The sequence below is a fragment of the Medicago sativa genome, chromosome 2 (assembly GCF_051527215.1).
Source record: "Medicago sativa cultivar Bolivia chromosome 2, Bolivia_mono, whole genome shotgun sequence".
Classification (NCBI taxonomy): Eukaryota; Viridiplantae; Streptophyta; class Magnoliopsida; order Fabales; family Fabaceae; genus Medicago; species Medicago sativa.
The window spans coordinates 47,110,053-47,135,000 of record NC_140750.1 but is presented as its reverse complement, the minus strand read 5'-3'; the positions used below and the strand labels follow the sequence as shown (position 1 = coordinate 47,135,000).

Below are 24,948 nucleotides of genomic sequence, written 5' to 3'. Positions count from 1 at the left end.
TTGTTGTTCTGCTGCAGTCGTATGCAGAGGTGGATCCAGGTTTTGTGGTTAAGTATTACAATGAATTGAAATGTGATTGGTATGTCATTAAAGACAAGGGTTGTTCCCATAAAATTGGCCTCAACATGGACTACGATAATCCTCTTATATGCAGTGGATGGAATGAACTGAAGGAATTTTACTGTTTTCAGGATGATGTTGTTGTTGAATTTTCGTATTTTGGTAAAAACTTATTTGGCATGAGATCTTTCGGTAAGCTTACATCTACCGAAGAAGTTCCTTCCTTCCACAGTCGAAGTGGTAATCCTTTTGAAACATTTTGCTTTGATGTTCAACTAACTCGAACAAATTTCCACAAAATGGATTTGGTATGTTCTATTCCTATCATATTTTTAGGCTGGTTCCTTTTTTCCGATGTTATCCAGGCTCTATGTTTGTTTATTAATATATTTCTGTTATTGTTTTTTGTAGAAAATGGATAGTAAACTACAGACCTTTCTTGGTGATTTTGATTTCCAATATCTCATTATTTGTGGTGATAATGGCTTGAAGGAATACGCTCTTCCTCTTGACACAGGAGATTTGTCGCTGCTTAAGTTTACTTGTCCATTGAAGGAATTTTGCTCAATCAACAACATTGGGGTGGACGATGTTGTTCGTTTCAAGTTTCAGATTAACTCTCCTGTGTGTAGGTGTCACGTTTATAAGATATTTAATTGAGCTGTACTTTTGTATTGTATTGTTGCTTTTAACCTTGTTTTCGAATTTTCGTTGTTTGGGTATGATTCGTGCGTTCGTTATTTGGGTAGGATTTGTGGGTTAATCTTTATTGTGATGACATTATTATTGGTCACCTATTTTCTATTATATTGTATTGTATTATTAAGATACGTTAATTATTCAATGTACGTAAAAAGTTTTATTTTACTTATAAATGTGATTGAATAGAGAATAAATTAATGTCTTCGTCGTCCTATTCAAAGACAAAAAAACATCTTCGTTGTATTAATTAAATTTTTTTTTGGGATATGATTATTGATAATCTCTTAATAATCTATTGATAACTTTGAAAGAAATTTTTATAGAAGCAAACACAACTTTCTAAGTTGATTGAATAGCTAATGTATTTGATTTGCAAATGTGACCAGATATTTTAATTATTCAATGAACTTGTTTTTTTTTTTTGAAGGAATTATTCAATGAACTTAAAATGTTGTTTTTTGTTTGTGAATGTGACCGGATGGACTATGAATAACTTTTACATCTTCGAAGAAATTTTTTTATAGTTCTTTTTTAATGTTTGTTGAATTATTCAAAATTTTCAGATGGTCTGGGAACTTACCCCATCCGGTCACTATTACAAGCAAAAAACTGCTTTTTAGGTTTATTGAATGAATGATGTATGTGGTCTATATTATTGATCACATACATCACTCATTCAATGAACTTAAAAAGTAGTGTTTTGCTTATAATAGTGACCGGAGAGAATATAAGATAATTAAATATAAAAATTAAAAAGAAACAGTCTGTATGTGGCAATTTGTCTTGCGGATTGATGGGCAGGCGTGTCTGCAGGGCGTTTGTTCAGGTCGCAGGCAATATTGCACTGTTGGAGGTAATTAAATATAGGTAATAATAGTCTACTCAATGCTTACTTATCTATGTGAGATTTCCCTTTCTTTTCGTTTTCGGCATCTTTTACACTGTGTTGTCAACTCACTCACTCCCCTGTCAATGTAATCTAATAGTCTAATTTTATTTCTTATATGAATGATAGCCTAGCAGTCTTCTTTTTTACTGTCCTTTACTATAACCATCGTTTTTCACTGTGTTTGGTTAGCACGCTTTAGTGTATTATATTTATTCGAGGGTTTTGCTTCCCTGTGTACCGCGTGTTCCTGTCTAGATTCCTACTATATATATATATATATATATATATATATATATATATATATATATATATATATATATATATATATATTGTGTTTTACGGTGCCATTGTGGTGTTGTCTAGGGGTTAGTCTCCATTCTCAAGGATTGATTTGAGTGAGCTGTAGTAATGGATGTTAGACTCCCCTCCTAATGCAACCTGCCATGTCCAAACCATTATGGAAATAGAAATTGTTTATTGCCAAAATCACATGTAGATTTTTCTGTATACGTGGCCTTGCAGAGAAATTAAATTTTAAGTATTTTAATAATATTATATTTATTTAGGTGTGGTGATTAATGATATTATTCAATGCTGTAGGAGCAGTTTACACTATAAAAGAAACATTTGTAGTAATCTACTCAAACAATCTACAACTTTGTTTGTCCCTGAGTAATAATTTTGTTTTCTATCTCCTCTCCTTTTTGCTTCAGCATGGCTCTCTTTCAAGGGCTTGAGGCCGAGTATGTATCAGCTTGTCAGGTTGTTCGATTGTCTGGACATGTTCTCACATTTTCTTGTATTTAAATGTTTATGGTTCGAATGTTTTTATTTGTAGTCCATGCAGCAATTTTTATATGATTTTCCTTTCTTCTTTTTTGAGTTTATTTTTGTCGTGGATATACTTTGACGTGAATTTTTTTGTTGTTCTGCTGCAGTCGTATGCAGAGGTGGATCCAGGTTTTGTGGTTAAGTATTACAATGAATTGAAATGTGATTGGTATGTCATTAAAGACAAGGGTTGTTCCCATAAAATTGGCCTCAACATGGACTACGATAATCCTCTTATATGCAGTGGATGGAATGAACTGAAGGAATTTTACTGTTTTCAGGATGATGTTGTTGTTGAATTTTCGTATTTTGGTAAAAACTTATTTGGCATGAGATCTTTCGGTAAGCTTACATCTACCGAAGAAGTTCCTTCCTTCCACAGTCGAAGTGGTAATCCTTTTGAAACATTTTGCTTTGATGTTCAACTAACTCGAACAAATTTCCACAAAATGGATTTGGTATGTTCTATTCCTATCATATTTTTAGGCTGGTTCCTTTTTTCCGATGTTATCCAGGCTCTATGTTTGTTTATTAATATATTTCTGTTATTGTTTTTTGTAGAAAATGGATAGTAAACTACAGACCTTTCTTGGTGATTTTGATTTCCAATATCTCATTATTTGTGGTGATAATGGCTTGAAGGAATACGCTCTTCCTCTTGACACAGGAGATTTGTCGCTGCTTAAGTTTACTTGTCCATTGAAGGAATTTTGCTCAATCAACAACATTGGGGTGGACGATGTTGTTCGTTTCAAGTTTCAGATTAACTCTCCTGTGTGTAGGTGTCACGTTTATAAGATATTTAATTGAGCTGTACTTTTGTATTGTATTGTTGCTTTTAACCTTGTTTTCGAATTTTCGTTGTTTGGGTATGATTCGTGCGTTCGTTATTTGGGTAGGATTTGTGGGTTAATCTTTATTGTGATGACATTATTATTGGTCACCTATTTTCTATTATATTGTATTGTATTATTAAGATACGTTAATTATTCAATGTACGTAAAAAGTTTTATTTTACTTATAAATGTGATTGAATAGAGAATAAATTAATGTCTTCGTCGTCCTATTCAAAGACAAAAAAACATCTTCGTTGTATTAATTAAATTTTTTTTTGGGATATGATTATTGATAATCTCTTAATAATCTATTGATAACTTTGAAAGAAATTTTTATAGAAGCAAACACAACTTTCTAAGTTGATTGAATAGCTAATGTATTTGATTTGCAAATGTGACCAGATATTTTAATTATTCAATGAACTTGTTTTTTTTTTTTGAAGGAATTATTCAATGAACTTAAAATGTTGTTTTTTGTTTGTGAATGTGACCGGATGGACTATGAATAACTTTTACATCTTCGAAGAAATTTTTTTATAGTTCTTTTTTAATGTTTGTTGAATTATTCAAAATTTTCAGATGGTCTGGGAACTTACCCCATCCGGTCACTATTACAAGCAAAAAACTGCTTTTTAGGTTTATTGAATGAATGATGTATGTGGTCTATATTATTGATCACATACATCACTCATTCAATGAACTTAAAAAGTAGTGTTTTGCTTATAATAGTGACCGGAGAGAATATAAGATAATTAAATATAAAAATTAAAAAGAAACAGTCTGTATGTGGCAATTTGTCTTGCGGATTGATGGGCAGGCGTGTCTGCAGGGCGTTTGTTCAGGTCGCAGGCAATATTGCACTGTTGGAGGTAATTAAATATAGGTAATAATAGTCTACTCAATGCTTACTTATCTATGTGAGATTTCCCTTTCTTTTCGTTTTCGGCATCTTTTACACTGTGTTGTCAACTCACTCACTCCCCTGTCAATGTAATCTAATAGTCTAATTTTATTTCTTATATGAATGATAGCCTAGCAGTCTTCTTTTTTACTGTCCTTTACTATAACCATCGTTTTTCACTGTGTTTGGTTAGCACGCTTTAGTGTATTATATTTATTCGAGGGTTTTGCTTCCCTGTGTACCGCGTGTTCCTGTCTAGATTCCTACTATATATATATATATATATATATATATATATATATATATATATATATATATATATATATATATATATTGTGTTTTACGGTGCCATTGTGGTGTTGTCTAGGGGTTAGTCTCCATTCTCAAGGATTGATTTGAGTGAGCTGTAGTAATGGATGTTAGACTCCCCTCCTAATGCAACCTGCCATGTCCAAACCATTATGGAAATAGAAATTGTTTATTGCCAAAATCACATGTAGATTTTTCTGTATACGTGGCCTTGCAGAGAAATTAAATTTTAAGTATTTTAATAATATTATATTTATTTAGGTGTGGTGATTAATGATATTATTCAATGCTGTAGGAGCAGTTTACACTATAAAAGAAACATTTGTAGTAATCTACTCAAACAATCTACAACTTTGTTTGTCCCTGAGTAATAATTTTGTTTTCTATCTCCTCTCCTTTTTGCTTCAGCATGGCTCTCTTTCAAGGGCTTGAGGCCGAGTATGTATCAGCTTGTCAGGTTGTTCGATTGTCTGGACATGTTCTCACATTTTCTTGTATTTAAATGTTTATGGTTCGAATGTTTTTATTTGTAGTCCATGCAGCAATTTTTATATGATTTTCCTTTCTTCTTTTTTGAGTTTATTTTTGTCGTGGATATACTTTGACGTGAATTTTTTTGTTGTTCTGCTGCAGTCGTATGCAGAGGTGGATCCAGGTTTTGTGGTTAAGTATTACAATGAATTGAAATGTGATTGGTATGTCATTAAAGACAAGGGTTGTTCCCATAAAATTGGCCTCAACATGGACTACGATAATCCTCTTATATGCAGTGGATGGAATGAACTGAAGGAATTTTACTGTTTTCAGGATGATGTTGTTGTTGAATTTTCGTATTTTGGTAAAAACTTATTTGGCATGAGATCTTTCGGTAAGCTTACATCTACCGAAGAAGTTCCTTCCTTCCACAGTCGAAGTGGTAATCCTTTTGAAACATTTTGCTTTGATGTTCAACTAACTCGAACAAATTTCCACAAAATGGATTTGGTATGTTCTATTCCTATCATATTTTTAGGCTGGTTCCTTTTTTCCGATGTTATCCAGGCTCTATGTTTGTTTATTAATATATTTCTGTTATTGTTTTTTGTAGAAAATGGATAGTAAACTACAGACCTTTCTTGGTGATTTTGATTTCCAATATCTCATTATTTGTGGTGATAATGGCTTGAAGGAATACGCTCTTCCTCTTGACACAGGAGATTTGTCGCTGCTTAAGTTTACTTGTCCATTGAAGGAATTTTGCTCAATCAACAACATTGGGGTGGACGATGTTGTTCGTTTCAAGTTTCAGATTAACTCTCCTGTGTGTAGGTGTCACGTTTATAAGATATTTAATTGAGCTGTACTTTTGTATTGTATTGTTGCTTTTAACCTTGTTTTCGAATTTTCGTTGTTTGGGTATGATTCGTGCGTTCGTTATTTGGGTAGGATTTGTGGGTTAATCTTTATTGTGATGACATTATTATTGGTCACCTATTTTCTATTATATTGTATTGTATTATTAAGATACGTTAATTATTCAATGTACGTAAAAAGTTTTATTTTACTTATAAATGTGATTGAATAGAGAATAAATTAATGTCTTCGTCGTCCTATTCAAAGACAAAAAAACATCTTCGTTGTATTAATTAAATTTTTTTTTGGGATATGATTATTGATAATCTCTTAATAATCTATTGATAACTTTGAAAGAAATTTTTATAGAAGCAAACACAACTTTCTAAGTTGATTGAATAGCTAATGTATTTGATTTGCAAATGTGACCAGATATTTTAATTATTCAATGAACTTGTTTTTTTTTTTTTGAAGGAATTATTCAATGAACTTAAAATGTTGTTTTTTGTTTGTGAATGTGACCGGATGGACTATGAATAACTTTTACATCTTCGAAGAAATTTTTTTATAGTTCTTTTTTAATGTTTGTTGAATTATTCAAAATTTTCAGATGGTCTGGGAACTTACCCCATCCGGTCACTATTACAAGCAAAAAACTGCTTTTTAGGTTTATTGAATGAATGATGTATGTGGTCTATATTATTGATCACATACATCACTCATTCAATGAACTTAAAAAGTAGTGTTTTGCTTATAATAGTGACCGGAGAGAATATAAGATAATTAAATATAAAAATTAAAAAGAAACAGTCTGTATGTGGCAATTTGTCTTGCGGATTGATGGGCAGGCGTGTCTGCAGGGCGTTTGTTCAGGTCGCAGGCAATATTGCACTGTTGGAGGTAATTAAATATAGGTAATAATAGTCTACTCAATGCTTACTTATCTATGTGAGATTTCCCTTTCTTTTCGTTTTCGGCATCTTTTACACTGTGTTGTCAACTCACTCACTCCCCTGTCAATGTAATCTAATAGTCTAATTTTATTTCTTATATGAATGATAGCCTAGCAGTCTTCTTTTTTACTGTCCTTTACTATAACCATCGTTTTTCACTGTGTTTGGTTAGCACGCTTTAGTGTATTATATTTATTCGAGGGTTTTGCTTCCCTGTGTACCGCGTGTTCCTGTCTAGATTCCTACTATATATATATATATATATATATATATATATATATATATATATATATATATATATATATATATATTGTGTTTTACGGTGCCATTGTGGTGTTGTCTAGGGGTTAGTCTCCATTCTCAAGGATTGATTTGAGTGAGCTGTAGTAATGGATGTTAGACTCCCCTCCTAATGCAACCTGCCATGTCCAAACCATTATGGAAATAGAAATTGTTTATTGCCAAAATCACATGTAGATTTTTCTGTATACGTGGCCTTGCAGAGAAATTAAATTTTAAGTATTTTAATAATATTATATTTATTTAGGTGTGGTGATTAATGATATTATTCAATGCTGTAGGAGCAGTTTACACTATAAAAGAAACATTTGTAGTAATCTACTCAAACAATCTACAACTTTGTTTGTCCCTGAGTAATAATTTTGTTTTCTATCTCCTCTCCTTTTTGCTTCAGCATGGCTCTCTTTCAAGGGCTTGAGGCCGAGTATGTATCAGCTTGTCAGGTTGTTCGATTGTCTGGACATGTTCTCACATTTTCTTGTATTTAAATGTTTATGGTTCGAATGTTTTTATTTGTAGTCCATGCAGCAATTTTTATATGATTTTCCTTTCTTCTTTTTTGAGTTTATTTTTGTCGTGGATATACTTTGACGTGAATTTTTTTGTTGTTCTGCTGCAGTCGTATGCAGAGGTGGATCCAGGTTTTGTGGTTAAGTATTACAATGAATTGAAATGTGATTGGTATGTCATTAACGACAAGGGTTGTTCCCATAAAATTGGCCTCAATATGGACTACGATAATCCTCTTATATGCAGTGGACGGAATGAACTGAAGGAATTTTACTGTTTTCAGGATGATGTTGTTGTTGAATTTTCGTATTTTGGTAAAAACTTATTTGGCATGAGATCTTTCGGTAAGCTCACATCTACCGAAGAAGTTCCTTCCTTCCACAGTCGAAGTGGTAATCCTTTTGAAACATTTTGCTTTGATGTTCAACTAACTCGGACAAATTTCAACAAAATGGATTTGGTATGTTCTATTCCTATCATATTTTTAGGCTGGTTCCTTTTTTCCGATGTTATCCAGGCTCTATGTTTGTTTATTAATATATTTCTATTGTTGTTTTTTGTAGAAAATGGATAGTAAACTACAGACCTTTCTTGTAACACTCTATTTCTATTAAGCGGTAAAACGCGCGAATACATCAGAAATATTCTAGAAATAGATGTTACGTCTCCGAATAAACCACAAATCATACATGCATAAAGATCATGTTACACAACATAGCAGCGGAACAACATATAATTCATAAACATCTCCAAACTCAACTTAATACAAGTGTATCCTCCAAATCTCAACAACCATAACATCTCAAATCCAAATACATAATCAAATAAAACAACATGCAAGAACTATCATAGATCAGAGCCCTAATCTAGACACTTGCATGAAAAAGAGGAACTCCACTCCTCGGCATCAACAAGCAAACAACTAAGCATCCTGCACGCCGTCTACCCATCCATACAGAGAGGTAGGCGGTCCACCACAGACCACTGAGGGTTAGCATTACATCATCATAATCCACGAAAAACATTTGTCATGAACATTGGAAATGAAAGATATATTCAAGAATACAGAATAACAAATCATACATGTATTTACAAGTATTCATGATTCTCATACCTTTCAAAACCATTCCATATCATCATTCCAAGTTCATATCAACAAGTGTATCATACACGTATCACATATACATAACCCTCCCTCTTAGAACACTATACATGATTATTATTATCCCCATCACTTACATTTCAAGCTATCACATTATTATCATAGCATAGCATATGCATATTCAACCTCTAATCAAGTCATCAACAAAAGCTCATCATTTATCAACATCAATCAATGAAAACATTACTCACTTCATTACTCATCTAGCATGCTTATCTCAACAAGTACAATTCGTCATATCGAAGTTAAAAGCAAGCCATCATCATTATCAAAGATCATCACCACATCATATATGTATATATACATACACAAATCTCACCTCATCATTATTATTAAAATAACCATCATCAATTGATTCACCAAGTGTATAATCACCAACAATTAAGACATGCAATTAGAGCATAATACAATTATTCACAACCATCCACAAAATTCACCAATGTACATATACACCAATCCACATCATCACAACATTCACCAAATTTCACCAATACACAAATTCACCAAGTCATATATTCAATTATGACACAACTCATCAATTATTCAAATGCATGCAATGTTCTAGACTCTTCTCTAGATGCATGTGGTACCAAAACACCTCAAGGTCGTCACCTTCGATGCAACAAAAACATCGTACTCACCTCAATTGGATATAAAATCCGGCAACATCAGTCTTGGATATAAAATTCACCACCATCAGTCTTGGATATAATATCCACCACCATCAGTCATGAATGCATGAACATATGACTCAACTACAAATGCATATGTTCACACAAACAATAATCACCTCACCATCACCAATACATGTATATATGCAATCATCAATAATTCACCACCAATATATCATATATATACAATCACCAACAACATTCAAAAATCACACAACATAAAGTTGTCACATAATCACACCACCAATCATCTTCACATACCATATAACAATTCTCCATAAAGGATTCGCAATCAATTAGTTCTCGAAAGTCATCTTTAGTCAAGTTTGTCTCTCAAAATCACAACAATTAAATTAATTGAACATTTGAGTCAAAACCAAGTAAACAAGCTCAATAGCCTATGCCTTGTATTCTCACAGTCCACATGTGTGTGCAGTAGAGGTTACGTAAGCATTTCATCGGCCAAATACGACGAATTCATAAAAATCACAAAGTTCGTCTCACTTTATCACTTTTCAAGAAATTTTCCATTTCCAAGCAAAACAAGTCCAAACTTAATGGAACCATTCACAACCATTTTTAGAAGTCATATAAACATCATACATACTTAACCCTACTTCATTCTCTTGAGAAAACAAGTTTTCAGAAAATCAGCGTTCTTGAACAATCAACAAAAAGCTTGATTAAATCCAAGGAGTCAAGTTCAACTCAATTCTTTTGATGTTTCCATATGTTTAGAAAGTCTAGAAAATAGTAAAAACATCGAAAGAATCGGTTTTGGAAGTTCGGAATTGGCCCCAAAGCACCCCAGCACAACACAACAAGGCAGGCACCCATGAGGGGCTGCCAAGCCACGCCCAGGCATGGCTTCCTGCGCCCAGGCGCAAATGGGCAGCAGCCAGTGTGCTGAGCTGCGGTTCTGTGCAGTCCCGGTTTTCCGGTTTCGCCATTTCGTTCTTAAAATCTCGACCGTTAACCCAAATTCAATTCCGTTTTCGCCTATGCGTTCTACTCAATTAATCCTATCATATTTTTCTGAAAAATTATATTTTCACAATCTCCAAAACAGCTTATCCCATAATCACTTATTTCCCAAAACACTTAAAATCTGTTTTTCTCAAAATCCCAATTCTCTCCCAAACCATTCCTCATTACCAAACAACAACCAAAAACAGGAAATCATTATACCATAACTCATCATAATCAACTTGTTTCATTCATTAAAATCATCGACACTACAATTCAACTTAATCTCATCAAAATTCACCAATTCATCAATTTTCCACAACTTTCAACAACAGCAACATATTCATCCCCAATTCACCATTTCAATGATACCCATTGCATCAATTCAACAACAACATATGTCAAGATAACAACAACAACATTTGAACATAAATTCATTGCACAATTCAACACTACAACTTCAATTCTCATCAAACTTGCTCAAGAACACAAAGCACCAACAACTATGCATTTAAACATGTTAATTCACATACTAACATGCAATCATCATATGAATCATGTTCTCAAACATAACAACAGCAATCATGCACAAATTTTATAACAATTAGATTCAATTCATCAATTTCACAAAAATGGGTAAGAAAGAAAAAGTTATGAATTATGGTTGAATTCTAACCCTCTTACCTCTAGCACCAAGATTCTCTAACCCAAACTTCAATTTAGCTCCTAGATGATGAATCCCCTCTTCAAGCTCTAACCCTTGTTCTTCCCTCTAGCCTCTATCTCTTCTCTTCTCAAATGAAAAATGTTGTGAAGGAAAACCCTATTTCTCTTCTAACATTTAGTTTATATAGGCTCCCCTAATTGGGCTTATCTCACAACCTTAATGGGTCTAACCCATTTCTATTTAAACCTCAAAAATGTTACTACTCACCTAACGGTAAAATATGACACTAACGGTCACTTAACTGTAAAATAAAATAATTACTACACCTTCTAGTAACTTGGTAAAATAATAACTCTTACTAAGCACTAAAAATAACTTTTGGCAAAAATTACAAATTTACCCCTGCCCTCAAAATGACCAAAATACCCCTAAGTCCAAAATGACTAAAATACCCTTCTAACACTGAATTCTACGAATCCCAACTAAAATACACACAGAGGCAATTAATCACATAAGAGCACATAGAACACACATAAATAAATAATAAAATAAATCAAGCGAAAATCGGGCTGTTACATTTCTTGGTGATTTTGATTTCCAATATCTCATTATTTTTGCTCAATCGTTGTTTGGGTATGATTCGTGCGTTCCTTATTTGGGTAGGATTTGTGGGTTAATCTTTATTGTGATGACATTATTATTGGTCACCTATTTTCTATTATCTTGTATTGTATTATTAAGATACGTTAATTATTCAATGTACGTAAAAAGTTTTATTTTACTTATAAATGTGATTGGATAGAGAATAAATTAACGTCTTCGTCGTCCTATTCAAAGACAAAAAAACATCTTCGTTGTATTAATTAATTTTTTTTTTTGGGATATGATTATTGATAATCTCTTAATAATCTATTGATAACTTTGAAAGAAATTTTTATAGAAGCAAACACAACTTTCTAAGTTGATTGAATAGCTAATGTATTTGATTTGCAAATGTGACCAGATATTTTAATTATTCAATGAACTTGTTTTTTTTTTTGAAGGAATTATTCAATGAACTTAAAATGTTGTTTTTTGTTTGTGAATGTGACCGGATGGACTATGAATAACTTTTACATCTTCGAAGAAATTTTTTTATAGTTCTTTTTTAATGTTTGTTGAATTATTCAAAATTTTCAGATGGTCTGGGAACTTACCCCATCCGGTCACTATTACAAGCAAAAAACTGCTTTTTAGGTTTATTGAATGAATGATGTATGTGGTCTATATTAATGATCACATACATCACTCATTCAATGAACTTAAAAAGTAGTGTTTTGCTTATAATAGTGACCGGAGAGAATATAAGATAATTAAATATAAAAAATTAAAAAGAAACAGTCTGTATGTGGCAATTTGTCTTGCGGATTGATGGGCAGGCGTGTCTGCAGGGCGTTTGTTCAGGTCGCAGGCAATATTGCACTGTTGGAGGTAATTAAATGTAGGTAATAATAGTCTACTCAATGCTTACTTATCTATGTGAGATTTCCCTTTCTTTTCGTTTTCGGCATCTTTTACACTGTGTTGTCAACTCACTCACTCCCCTGTCAATGTAATCTAATAGTCTAATTTTATTTCTTATATGGATGATAGCCTAGCAGTCCTCTTTTTTACTGTCCTTTACTCTAACCATCGTTTTTCACTGTGTTTGGTTAGCACGCTTTAGTGTATTATATTTATTCGAGGGTTTTGCTTCCCTGTGTACCGCGTGTTCCTGTCTAGCTTCCTACTCTATATATATATATATATATATATATATATATATATATATATATATATATATATATATATATTGTGTTTTACGGTGCCATTGTGGTGTTGTCTAGGGGTTAGTCTCCATTCTCAAGGATTGATTTGAGTGAGCTGTAGTAATGGATGTTAGACTCCCCTCCTAATGCAACCTGCCATGTCCAAACCATTATGGAAATAGAAATTGTTTATTGCCAAAATCACATGTAGATTTTTCTGTATACGTGGCCTTGCAGAGAAATTAAATTTTAAGTATTTTAATAATATTATATTTATTTAGGTGTGGTGATTAATGATATTATTCAATGCTGTAGGAGCAGTTTACACTATAAAAGAAACATTTGTAGTAATCTACTCAAACAATCTACAACTTTGTTTGTCCCTGAGTAATAATTTTGTTTTCTATCTCCTCTCCTTTTCGCTTCAGCATGACTCTCTTTCAAGGGCTTGAGGCCGAGTATGTATCAGCTTGTCAGGTTGTTCGATTGTCTGGACATGTTCTCACATTTTCTTGTATTTAAATGTTTGTGGTTCGAATGTTTTTATTTGTAGTCCATGCAGCAGTTTTATATGATTTTCCTTTCTTCTTTTTTGAGTTTATTTTTGTCGTGGATATACTTTGACGTGAATTTTTTTGTTGTTCTGCTGCAGTCGTATGCAGAGGTGGATCCAGGTTTTGTGGTTAAGTATTACAATGAATTGAAATGTGATTGGTATGTCATTAACGACAAGGGTTGTTCCCATAAAATTGGCCTCAATATGGACTACGATAATCCTCTTATATGCAGTGGACGGAATGAACTGAAGGAATTTTACTGTTTTCAGGATGATGTTGTTGTTGAATTTTCGTATTTTGGTAAAAACTTATTTGGCATGAGATCTTTCGGTAAGCTTACATCTACCGAAGAAGTTCCTTCCTTCCACAGTCGAAGTGGTAATCCTTTTGAAACATTTTGCTTTGATGTTCAACTAACTCGGACAAATTTCCACAAAATGGATTTGGTATGTTCTATTCCTATCATATTTTTAGGCTGGTTCCTTTTTTCCGATGTTATCCAGGCTCTATGTTTGTTTATTAATATATTTCTATTGTTGTTTTTTGTAGAAAATGGATAGTAAACTACAGACCTTTCTTGTAACACCCTATTTCTATTAAGCGGTAAAACGCGCGAATACATCAGAAATATTCTAGAAATAGATGCTACGTCTCCGAATAAACCACAAATCATACATGCATAAAGATCATGTTACACAACATAGCAGCGGAACAACATATAATTCATAAACATCTCCAAACTCAACTTAATACAAGTGTATCCTCCAAATCTCAACAACCATAACATCTCAAATCCAAATACATAATCAAATAAAACAACATGCAAGAACTATTATAGATCAGAGCCCTAATCTAGACACTTGCATGAAAAAGAGGAACTCCACTCCTCGGCATCAACAAGCAAACAACTAAGCATCCTGCACGCCGTCTACCCATCCATACAGAGAGGTAGGCGGTCCACCACAGACCACTGAGGGTTAGCATTACATCATCATAATCCACGAAAAACATTTATCATGAACATTGGAAATGAAAGATATATTCAAGAATACAGAATAACAAATCATACATGTATTTACAAGTATTCATGATTCTCATACCATTCAAAACCATTCCATATCATCATTCCAAGTTCATATCAACAAGTGTATCATACACGTATCACATATACATAACCCTCCCTCTTAGAACACTAGCATCACATGATTATTATTATCCCCCATCACTTACATTTCAAGCTATCACATTATTATCATAGCATAGAATATGCATATTCAACCTCTAATCAAGTCATCAACAAAAGCTCATCATTTATCAACATCAATCAATGAAAACATTACTCACTTCATTACTCATCTAGCATGCTTATCTCAACAAGTACAATTCGTCATATCGAAGTTAAAAGCAAGCCATCATCATTATCAAAGATCATCACCACATCATATATGTATATATACATACACAAATCTCACCTCATCATTATTATTAAAATAATCATCACCAATTGATTCACCAAGTGTATAATCACCAACAATTAAGACATGCAATTAGAGCATAATACAATTATTCACAACCATCCACAAAATTCACCAATGTACATATACACCAATCCACATCATCACAACATTCACCAAATTTCACCAATACACAAATTCACCAAGTCATATATTCAATTATGACACAACTCATCAATTATTCAAATGCATGCAATGTTCTAGACTCTTCTCTAGATGCATGTGGTACCAAAACACCTCAAGGTCGTCACCTTCGATGCAACAAAAACATCGTACTCACCTCAATTGGATATAAAATCCGCCAACATCAGTCTTGGATATAAAATCCACCACCATCAGTCTTGGATATAAAATCCACCACCATCAGTCATGAATGCATGAACATATGACTCAACTACAAATGCATATGTTCACACAAACAATAATCACCTCACCATCACCAATACATGTATATATGCAATCATCAATATTTCACCACCAATATATCATATATATACAATCACCAACAACATTCAAAAATCACACAACATAAAGTTGTCACATAATCACACCACCAATCATCTTCACATACCATATAACAATTCTTCATAAAGGATTCACAATCAATTAGTTCTCGAAAGTCATCTTTAGTCAAGTTTGTCTCTCAAAATCACAACAATTAAATTAATTGAACATTTGAGTCAAAACCAAGTAAACAAGCTCAATAGCCTATGCCTTGTATTCTCACAGTCCACATGTGTGTGCAGTAGAGGTTACGTAAGCATTTCATCGGCCAAATACGACGAATTCATAAAAATCACAAAGTTCGTCTCACTTTATCACTTTTCAAGAAATTTTCCATTTCCAAGCAAAACAAGTCCAAACTTAATGGAACCATTCACAACCATTTTTAGAAGTCATATAAACATCATACATACTTAACCCTACTTCATTCTCTTGAGAAAACAAGTTTTCAGAAAATCAGCGTTCTTGAACATTCCTTGAACAATCAACAAAAAGCTTGATTAAATCCAAGGAGTCAAGTTCAACTCAATTCTTTTGATGTTTCCATATGTTTAGAAAGTCTAGAAAATAGTGAAAACATCGAAAGAATCGGTTTTGGAAGTCCGGAATTGGCCCCAAAGCACCCCAGCACAACACAACAAGGCAGGCACCCATGAGGGGCTGCCAAGCCACGCCCAGGCATGGCTTCCTGTGCCCAGGAGCAAAAGGGCAGCAGCCAGTGTGCTGAGCTGCGGTTCTGTGCAGTCCCGGTTTTCCGGTTTCGCCATTTCGTTCTTAAAATCTCGACCGTTAACCCAAATTCAATTCCGTTTTCGCCTATGCGTTCTACTCAATTAATCCTATCATATTTTTCTGAAAAATTATATTTTCACAATCTCCAAAACAGCTTATCCCATAATCACTTATTTCCCAAAACACTTAAAATCTATTTTTCTCAAAATCCCAATTCTCTCCCAAACCATTCCTCATTACCAAACAACAACCAAAAACAGGAAATCATTATACCATAACTCATCATAATCAACTTGTTTCATTCATTAAAATCATCGACACTACAATTCAACTTAATCTCATCAAAATTCACCAATTCATCAATTTTCCACAACTTTCAACAACAGCAACATATTCATCCCCAATTCACCATTTCAATGATACCCATTGCATCAATTCAACAACAACATATGTCAAGATAACAACAACAACATTTGAACATAAATTCATTGCACAATTCAACACTACAACTTCAATTCTCATCAAACTTGCTCAAGAACACAAAGCACCAACAACTATGCATTTAAACATGTTAATTCACATACTAACATGCAATCATCATATGAATCATGTTCTCAAACATAACAACAGCAATCATGCACAAATTTTATAACAATTAGATTCAATTCATCAATTTCACAAAAATGGGTAAGAAAGAAAAAGTTATGAATTATGGTTGAATTCTAACCCTCTTACCTCTGGCACCAAGATTCTCTAACCCAAGCTTCAATTTAGCTCCTAGATGATGAATCCCCTCTTCAAGCTCTAACCCTTGTTCTTCCCTCTAGCCTCTATCTCTTCTCTTCTCAAATGAAAAATGTTGTGAAGGAAAACCCTATTTCTCTTCTAACATTTAGTTTATATAGGCTCCCCTAATTGGGCTTATCTCACAACCTTAATGGGCCTAACCCATTTCTATTTAAACCTCAAAAATGTTACTACTCACCTAACGGTAAAATATGACACTAACGGTCACTTAACTGTAAAATAAAATAATTACTACACCTTCTAGTAACTTGGTAAAATAATAACTCTTACTAAGCACTAAAAATAACTTTCGGCAAAAATTACAAATTTACCCCTGCCCTCAAAATGACCAAAATACCCCTAAGTCCAAAATGACTAAAATACCCTTCTAACACTGAATTCTACGAATCCCAACTAAAATACACACAGAGGCAATTAATCACATAAGAGCACATAGAACACACATAAATAAATAATAAAATAAATCTAGCGAAAATCGGGCTGTTACATTTCTTGGTGATTTTGATTTCCAATATCTCATTATTTTTGCTCAATCGTTGTTTCGGTATGATTCGTGCGTTCGTTATTTGGGTAGGATTTGTGGGTTAATCTTTATTGTGATGACATTATTATTGGTCACCTATTTTCTATTATATTGTATTGTATTATTAAGATACGTTAATTATTCAATGTACGTAAAAAGTTTTATTTTACTTATAAATGTGATTGGATAGAGAATAAATTAACGTCTTCGTCGTCCTATTCAAAGACAAAAAAACATCTTCGTTGTATTAATTAATTTTTTTTTTTGGGATATGATTATTGATAATCTCTTAATAATCTATTGATAACTTTGAAAGAAATTTTTATAGAAGCAAACACAACTTTCTAAGTTGATTGAATAGCTAATGTATTTGATTTGCAAATGTGACCAGATATTTTAATTATTCAATGAACTTGTTTTTTTTTTTGAAGGAATTATTCAATGAACTTAAAATGTTGTTTTTTGTTTGTGAATGTGACCGGATGGACTATGAATAACTTTTACATCTTCGAAGAAATTTTTTTATAGTTCTTTTTTAATGTTTGTTGAATTATTCAAAATTTTCAGATGGTCTGGGAACTTACCCCATCCGGTCACTATTACAAGCAAAAAACTGCTTTTTAGGTTTATTGAATGAATGATGTATGTGGTCTATATTAATGATCACATACATCACTCATTCAATGAACTTAAAAAGTAGTGTTTTGCTTATAATAGTAACCGGAAAGAATATAAGATAATTAAATATAAAAAATTAAAAAGAAACAGTCTGTATGTGGCAATTTGTCTTGCGGATTGATGGGCAGGCGTGTCTGCAGGGCGTTTGTTCAGGTCGCAGGCAATATTGCACTGTTGGAGGTAATTAAATGTAGGTAATAATAGTCTACTCAATGCTTACTTATCTATGTGAGATTTCCCTTTCTTTTCGTTTTCGGCATCTTTTACACTGTGTTGTCAACTCACTCACTCCCCTGTCAATGTAATCTAATAGTCTAATTTTATTTCTTATATGAATGATAGCCTAGCAGTCCTCTTTTTTACTGTCCTTTACTCTAACCATCGTTTTTCACTGTGTTTGGTTAGCACGCTTTAGTGTATTGTATTTATTCGAGGGTTTTGCTTCCCTGTGTACCGCGTGTTCCTGTCTAGCTTCCTACTATATATATATATATATATATATATATATATATATATATATATATTGTGTTTTACGGTGTCATTGTGGTGTTGTCTAGGGGTTAGTCTCCATTCTCAAGGATTGATTTGAGTGAGCTGTAGTAATGGATGTTAGACTCCCCTCCTAATGCAACCTGCCATGTCCAAACCATTATGGAAATAGAAATTGTTTATTGCCAAAATCACATGTAGATTTTTCTGTATACGTGGCCTTGCAGAGAAATTAAATTTTAAGTATTTTAATAATATTATATTTATTTAGGTGTGGTGATTAATGATATTATTCAATGCTGTAGGAGCAGTTTACACTATAAAAGAAACATTTGTAGTAATCTACTCAAACAATCTACAACTTTGTTTGTCCCTGAGTAATAATTTTGTTTTCTATCTCCTCTCCTTTTTGCTTCAGCATGACTCTCTTTCAAGGGCTTGAGGCCGAGTATGTATCAGCTTGTCAGGTTGTTCGATTGTCTGGACATGTTCTCACATTTTCTTGTATTTAAATGTTTGTGGTTCGAATGTTTTTATTTGTAGTCCATGCAGCAGTTTTTATATGATTTTCCTTTCTTCTTTTTTGAGTTTATTTTTTCGTGGATATACTTTGACGTGAATTTTTTTGTTGTTCTGCTGCAGTCGTATGCAGAGGTGGATCCAGGTTTTGTGGTTAAGTATTACAATGAATTGAAATGTGATTGGTATGTCATTAACGACAAGGGTTGTTCCCATAAAATTGGCCTCAATATGGACTACGATAATCCTCTTATATGCAGTGGACGGAATGAACTGAAGGAATTTTACTGTTTTCAGGATGATGTTGTTGTTGAATTTTCGTATTTTGGTAAAAACTTATTTGGCATGAGATCTTTCGGTAAGCTTACATCTACCGAAGAAGTTCCTTCCTTCCACAGTCGAAGTGGTAATCCTTTTGAAACATTTTGCTTTGATGTTCAACTAACTCGGACAAATTTCCACAAAATGGATTTGGTATGTTCTATTCCTATCATATTTTTAGGCTGGTTCCTTTTTTCCGATGTTATCCAGGCTCTTTGTTTGTTTATTAATATATTTCTATTGTTGTTTTTTGTAGAAAATGGATAGTAAACTACAGACCTTTCTTGTAACACCCTATTTCTATTAAGCGGTAAAACGCGCGAATACATCAGAAATATTCTAGAAATAGATGCTACGTCTCCGAATAAACCACAAATCATACATCATAAAGATCATGTTACACAACATAGCAGCGGAACAACATATAATTCATAAACATCTCCAAACTCAACTTAATACAAGTGTATCCTCCAAATCTCAACAACCATAACATCTCAAATCCAAATACATAATCAAATAAAACAACATGCAAGAACTATCATAGATCAGAGCTCTAATCTAGACACTTACATGAAAAAGAGGAACTTCACTCCTCGGTAGGGATGGCAAAGCGGGCCGGCCCGCCCCATTTAGGCCCGCCGCGTCTAAGCCCGCTAAAAACGAGACGAGACGAGCCGAGTCAAATTTTGTGACCGAGTCCAAAATCTCACCCCGCCCCGTTTCGTGGCGGGCTTGCGAGTTGGCGGGCCGGCCCGCCAAACAAAAAAAAATTAAATTTTTTTTTACAACTTAATTGTTACAAAAAAACTATGTTGCTTTTATCGTAAAAAAAAAAATATAAAAGAATAGGTAGCAAGTAAATTTGTGAAAAACAAGATAATTATCAAATTGTCGAATTCAACATCATAACTAATAGCAAAATAAAAACTAATCATAAAATAAACTAATAGCAAAATAAGGCAAATGTGCAACATAAAACAAATCATAAAATAAATCCAACAACCAAATTATAAAATAAGTCTCAAAATAAATAAACTCAACAACCAAGATAAATCCAAAAGCATAAAATAAGTCTCAAAATATATCTAACAAACAAAATAAATCCAAAAACATAAAATAAGACTCAAAATAACAAATTGAAACACGAGTTAAACGGGCAGCCCCGTCACGTCCCGTGTCCGTCCCGTTTCCAACGAGTTAACCGGGCCGGCCCGCCCCGCCCCGTGCCCGCCCCGTATTTTAACGAGACGAGACGAGCCGAGCCAACTATAAAAAGCGAGTTCAAAACTTAGACTCAGCCCGCCAAAAATAGCGGGCCAAACGGGCCGGCCCGGCGGGTCAGACCCGTTTTGCCACCCCTACTCCTCGGCATCAACAAGCAAACAACTAAGCATCCTGCACGCCGTCTACCCATCCATACAGAGAGGTAGGCGGTCCACCACAGACCACTGAGGGTTAGCATTACATCATCATAATCCACGAAAAACATTTGTCATGAACATTGGAAATGAAAGATATATTCAAGAATACAGAATAACAAATCATACATGTATTTACAAGTATTCATGATTCTCATACCATTCAAAACCATTCCATATCATCATTCCAAGTTCATATCAACAAGTGTATCATACACGTATCACATATACATAACCCTCCCTCTTAGAACACTAGCATCACATGATTATTATTATCCCCCATCACTTACATTTCAAGCTATCACATTATTATCATAGCATAGAATATGCATATTCAACCTCTAATCAAGTCATCAACAAAAGCTCATCATTTATCAACATCAATCAATGAAAACATTACTCACTTCATTACTCATCTAGCATGCTTATCTCAACAAGTACAATTCGTCATATCGAAGTTAAAAGCAAGCCATCATCATTATCAAAGATCATCACCACATCATATATGTATATATACATACACAAATCTCATCTCATCATTATTATTAAAATAACCATCATCAATTGATTCACCAAGTGTATAATCACCAACAATTAAGACATGCAATTAGAGCATAATACAATTATTCACAACCATCCACAAAATTCACCAATGTACATATACACCAATCCACATCATCACAACATTCACCAAATTTCACCAATACACAAATTCACCAAGTCATATATTCAATTATGACACAACTCATCAATTATTCAAATGCATGCAATGTTCTAGACTCTTCTCTAGATGCATGTGGTACCAAAACACCTCAAGGTCGTCACCTTCGATGCAACAAAAACATCGTACTCACCTCAATTGGATATAAAATCCGCCACCATCGGTCTTGGATATAAAATCCACCACCATCAGTCTTGGATATAAAATCCACCACCATCAGTCATGAATGCATGAACATATGACTCAACTACAAATGCATATGTTCACACAAACAATAATCACCTCACCATCACCAATACATGTATATATGCAATCATCAATAATTCACCACCAATATATCATATATATACAATCACCAACAACATTCAAAAATCACACAACATAAAGTTGTCACATAATCACACCACCAATCATCTTCACATACCATATAACAATTCTCCATAAAGGATTCACAATCAATTAGTTCTCGAAAGTCATCTTTAGTCAAGTTTGTCTCTCAAAATCACAACAATTAAATTAATTGAACATTTGAGTCAAAACCAAGTAAACAAGCTCAATAGCCTATGCCTTGTATTCTCACAGTCCACATGTGTGTGCAGTAGAGGTTACGTAAGCATTTCATCGGCCAAATACGACGAATTCATAAAAATCACAAAGTTCGTCTCACTTTATCACTTTTCAAGAAATTTTCCATTTCCAAGCAAAACAAGTCCAAACTTAATGGAACCATTCACAACCATTTTTAGAAGTCATATAAACATCATACATACTTAACCCTACTTCATTCTCTTGAGAAAACAAGTTTTCAGAAAATCAGCGTTCTTGAACATTCCTTGAACAATCAACAAAAAGCTTGATTAAATCCAAGGAGTCAAGTTCAACTCAATTCTTTTGATGTTTCCATATGTTTAGAAAGTCTAGAAAATAGTGAAAACATCGAAAGAATCGGTTTTGGAAGTCCGGAATTGGCCCCAAAGCACCCCAGCACAACACAACAAGGCAGGCACCCATGAGGGGCTGCCAAGCCACGCCCAGGCATGGCTTCCTGTGCCCAGGCGCAAATGGGCAGCAGCCAGTGTGCTGAGCTGCGGTTCTGTGCAGTCCCGGTTTTCCAGTTTCGCCATTTCGTTCTTAAAATCTCGACCATTAACCCAAATTCAATTCCGTTTTCGCCTATGCGTTCTACTCAATTAATCCTATCATATTTTTCTGAAAAATTATATTTTCACAATCTCCAAAACAGCTTATCCCATAATCCCTTATTTCCCAAAACACTTAAAATCTGTTTTTCTCAAAATCCCAATTCTCTCCCAAACCATTCCTCATTACCAAACAACAACCAAAAACAGGAAATCATTATACCATAACTCATCATAATCAACTTGTTTCATTGATTAAAATCATCGACACTACAATTCAACTTAATCTCATCAAAATTCACCAATTCATCAATTTTCCACAACTTTCAACAACAGCAACATATTCATCCCCAATTCACCATTTCAATGATACCCATTGCATCAATTCAACAACAACATATGTCAAGATAACAACAACAACATTTGAACATAAATTCATTGCACAATTCAACACTACAACTTCAATTCTCATCAAACTTGCTCAAGAACACAAAGCACCAACAACTATGCATTTAAACATGTTAATTCACATACTAACATGCAATCATCATATGAATCATGTTCTCAAACATAACAACAACAATCATGCACAAATTTTATAACAATTAGATTCAATTCATCAATTTCACAAAAATGGGTAAGAAAGAAAAAGTTATGAATTATGGTTGAATTCTAACCCTCTTACCTCTAGCACCAAGATTTTCTAACCCAAGCTTCAATTTAGCTCCTAGATGATGAATCCCCTCTTCAAGCTCTAACCCTTGTTCTTCCCTCTAGCCTCTATCTCTTCTCTTCTCAAATGAAAAATGTTGTGAAGGAAAACCCTATTTCTCTTCTAACATTTAGTTTATATAGGCTCCCCTAATTGGGCTTATCTCACAACCTTAATGGGCCTAACCCATTTCTATTTAAACCTCAAAAATGTTACTACTCACTTAACGGTAAAATATGACACTAACGGTCACTTAACTGTAAAATAAAATAATTACTACACCTTCTAGTAACTTGGTAAAATAATAACTCTTACTAAGCACTAAAAATAACTTTCGGAAAAAATTACAAATTTACCCCTGCCCTCAAAATGACCAAAATACCCCTAAGTCCAAAATGACTAAAATACCCATCTAACACTGAATTCTACGAATCCCAACCCAAATACACACAGAGGCAATTAATCACATAAGAGCACATAGAACACACATAAATAAATAATAAAATAAATCTAGCGAAAATCGGGCTGTTACATTTCTTGGTGATTTTGATTTCCAATATCTCATTATTTGTGGTGATAATGGCTTGAAGGAATACACTCTTCCTCTTGACACAGGAGATTTGTCGCTGCTTAAGTTTACTTGTCTATTGAAGGAATTTTGCTCAATCAACAACATTGGGGTGGACGATGTTGTTCGTTTCAAGTTTCAGATTAACTCTCCTGTGTGTAGGTGTCACGTTTATAAGATATTTAATTGAGCTGTACTTTTGTATTGTATTGTTGCTTTTAACCTTGTTTTCGAATTTTCGTTGTTTGGGTATGATTCGTGCGTTCGTTATTTGGGTAGGATTTGTGGGTTAATCTTTATTGTGATGACATTATTATTGGTCACCTATTTTCTATTATATTGTATTGTATTATTAAGATACGTTAATTATTCAATGTACGTAAAAAGTTTTATTTTACTTATAAATGTGATTGGATAGAGAATAAATTAACGTCTTCGTCGTCCTATTCAAAGACAAAAAAACATCTTCGTTGTATTAATTAATTTTTTTTTTGGGATATGATTATTGATAATCTCTTAATAATCTATTGATAACTTTGAAAGAAATTTTTATAGAAGCAAACACAACTTTCTAAGTTGATTGAATAGCTAATGTATTTGATTTGCAAATGTGACCAGATATTTTAATTATTCAATGAACTTGTTTTTTTTTAAGGAATTATTCAATGTACTTAAAATGTTTTTTGTTTGTGAATGTGACCGGATGGACTATGAATAACTTTTACATCTTCGAAGAAATTTTTTTATAGTTCTTTTTTAATGTTTGTTGAATTATTCAAAATTTTCAGATGGTCTGGGAACTTACCCCATCCGGTCACTATTACAAGCAAAAAACTGCTTTTTAGGTTTATTGAATGAATGATGTATGTG

At 33.4% G+C, this 24,948-nt stretch overlaps 2 long non-coding RNA genes across 2 annotated transcripts; both read right to left on the bottom strand.

Annotated features, from left to right (window-relative positions):
* Positions 1–8,289: 8,289 nt before the first annotated feature.
* LOC146946957 (uncharacterized) lies at positions 8,290–11,210 on the bottom strand. The gene is made up of 2 exons (XR_015028303.1): positions 11,107–11,210; positions 8,290–8,565 (listed from the first exon to the last, which is right to left on the bottom strand). It is a non-coding gene; the product is annotated as an uncharacterized LOC146946957 (long non-coding RNA).
* A 3,057-nt stretch (positions 11,211–14,267) lies between these two features.
* LOC146946956 (uncharacterized) lies at positions 14,268–17,022 on the bottom strand. Its single transcript, XR_015028302.1, has 2 exons — positions 16,919–17,022; positions 14,268–14,361 (listed from the first exon to the last, which is right to left on the bottom strand). It is a non-coding gene; the product is annotated as an uncharacterized LOC146946956 (long non-coding RNA).
* Between the last annotated feature and the right edge of the window lie 7,926 nt (positions 17,023–24,948).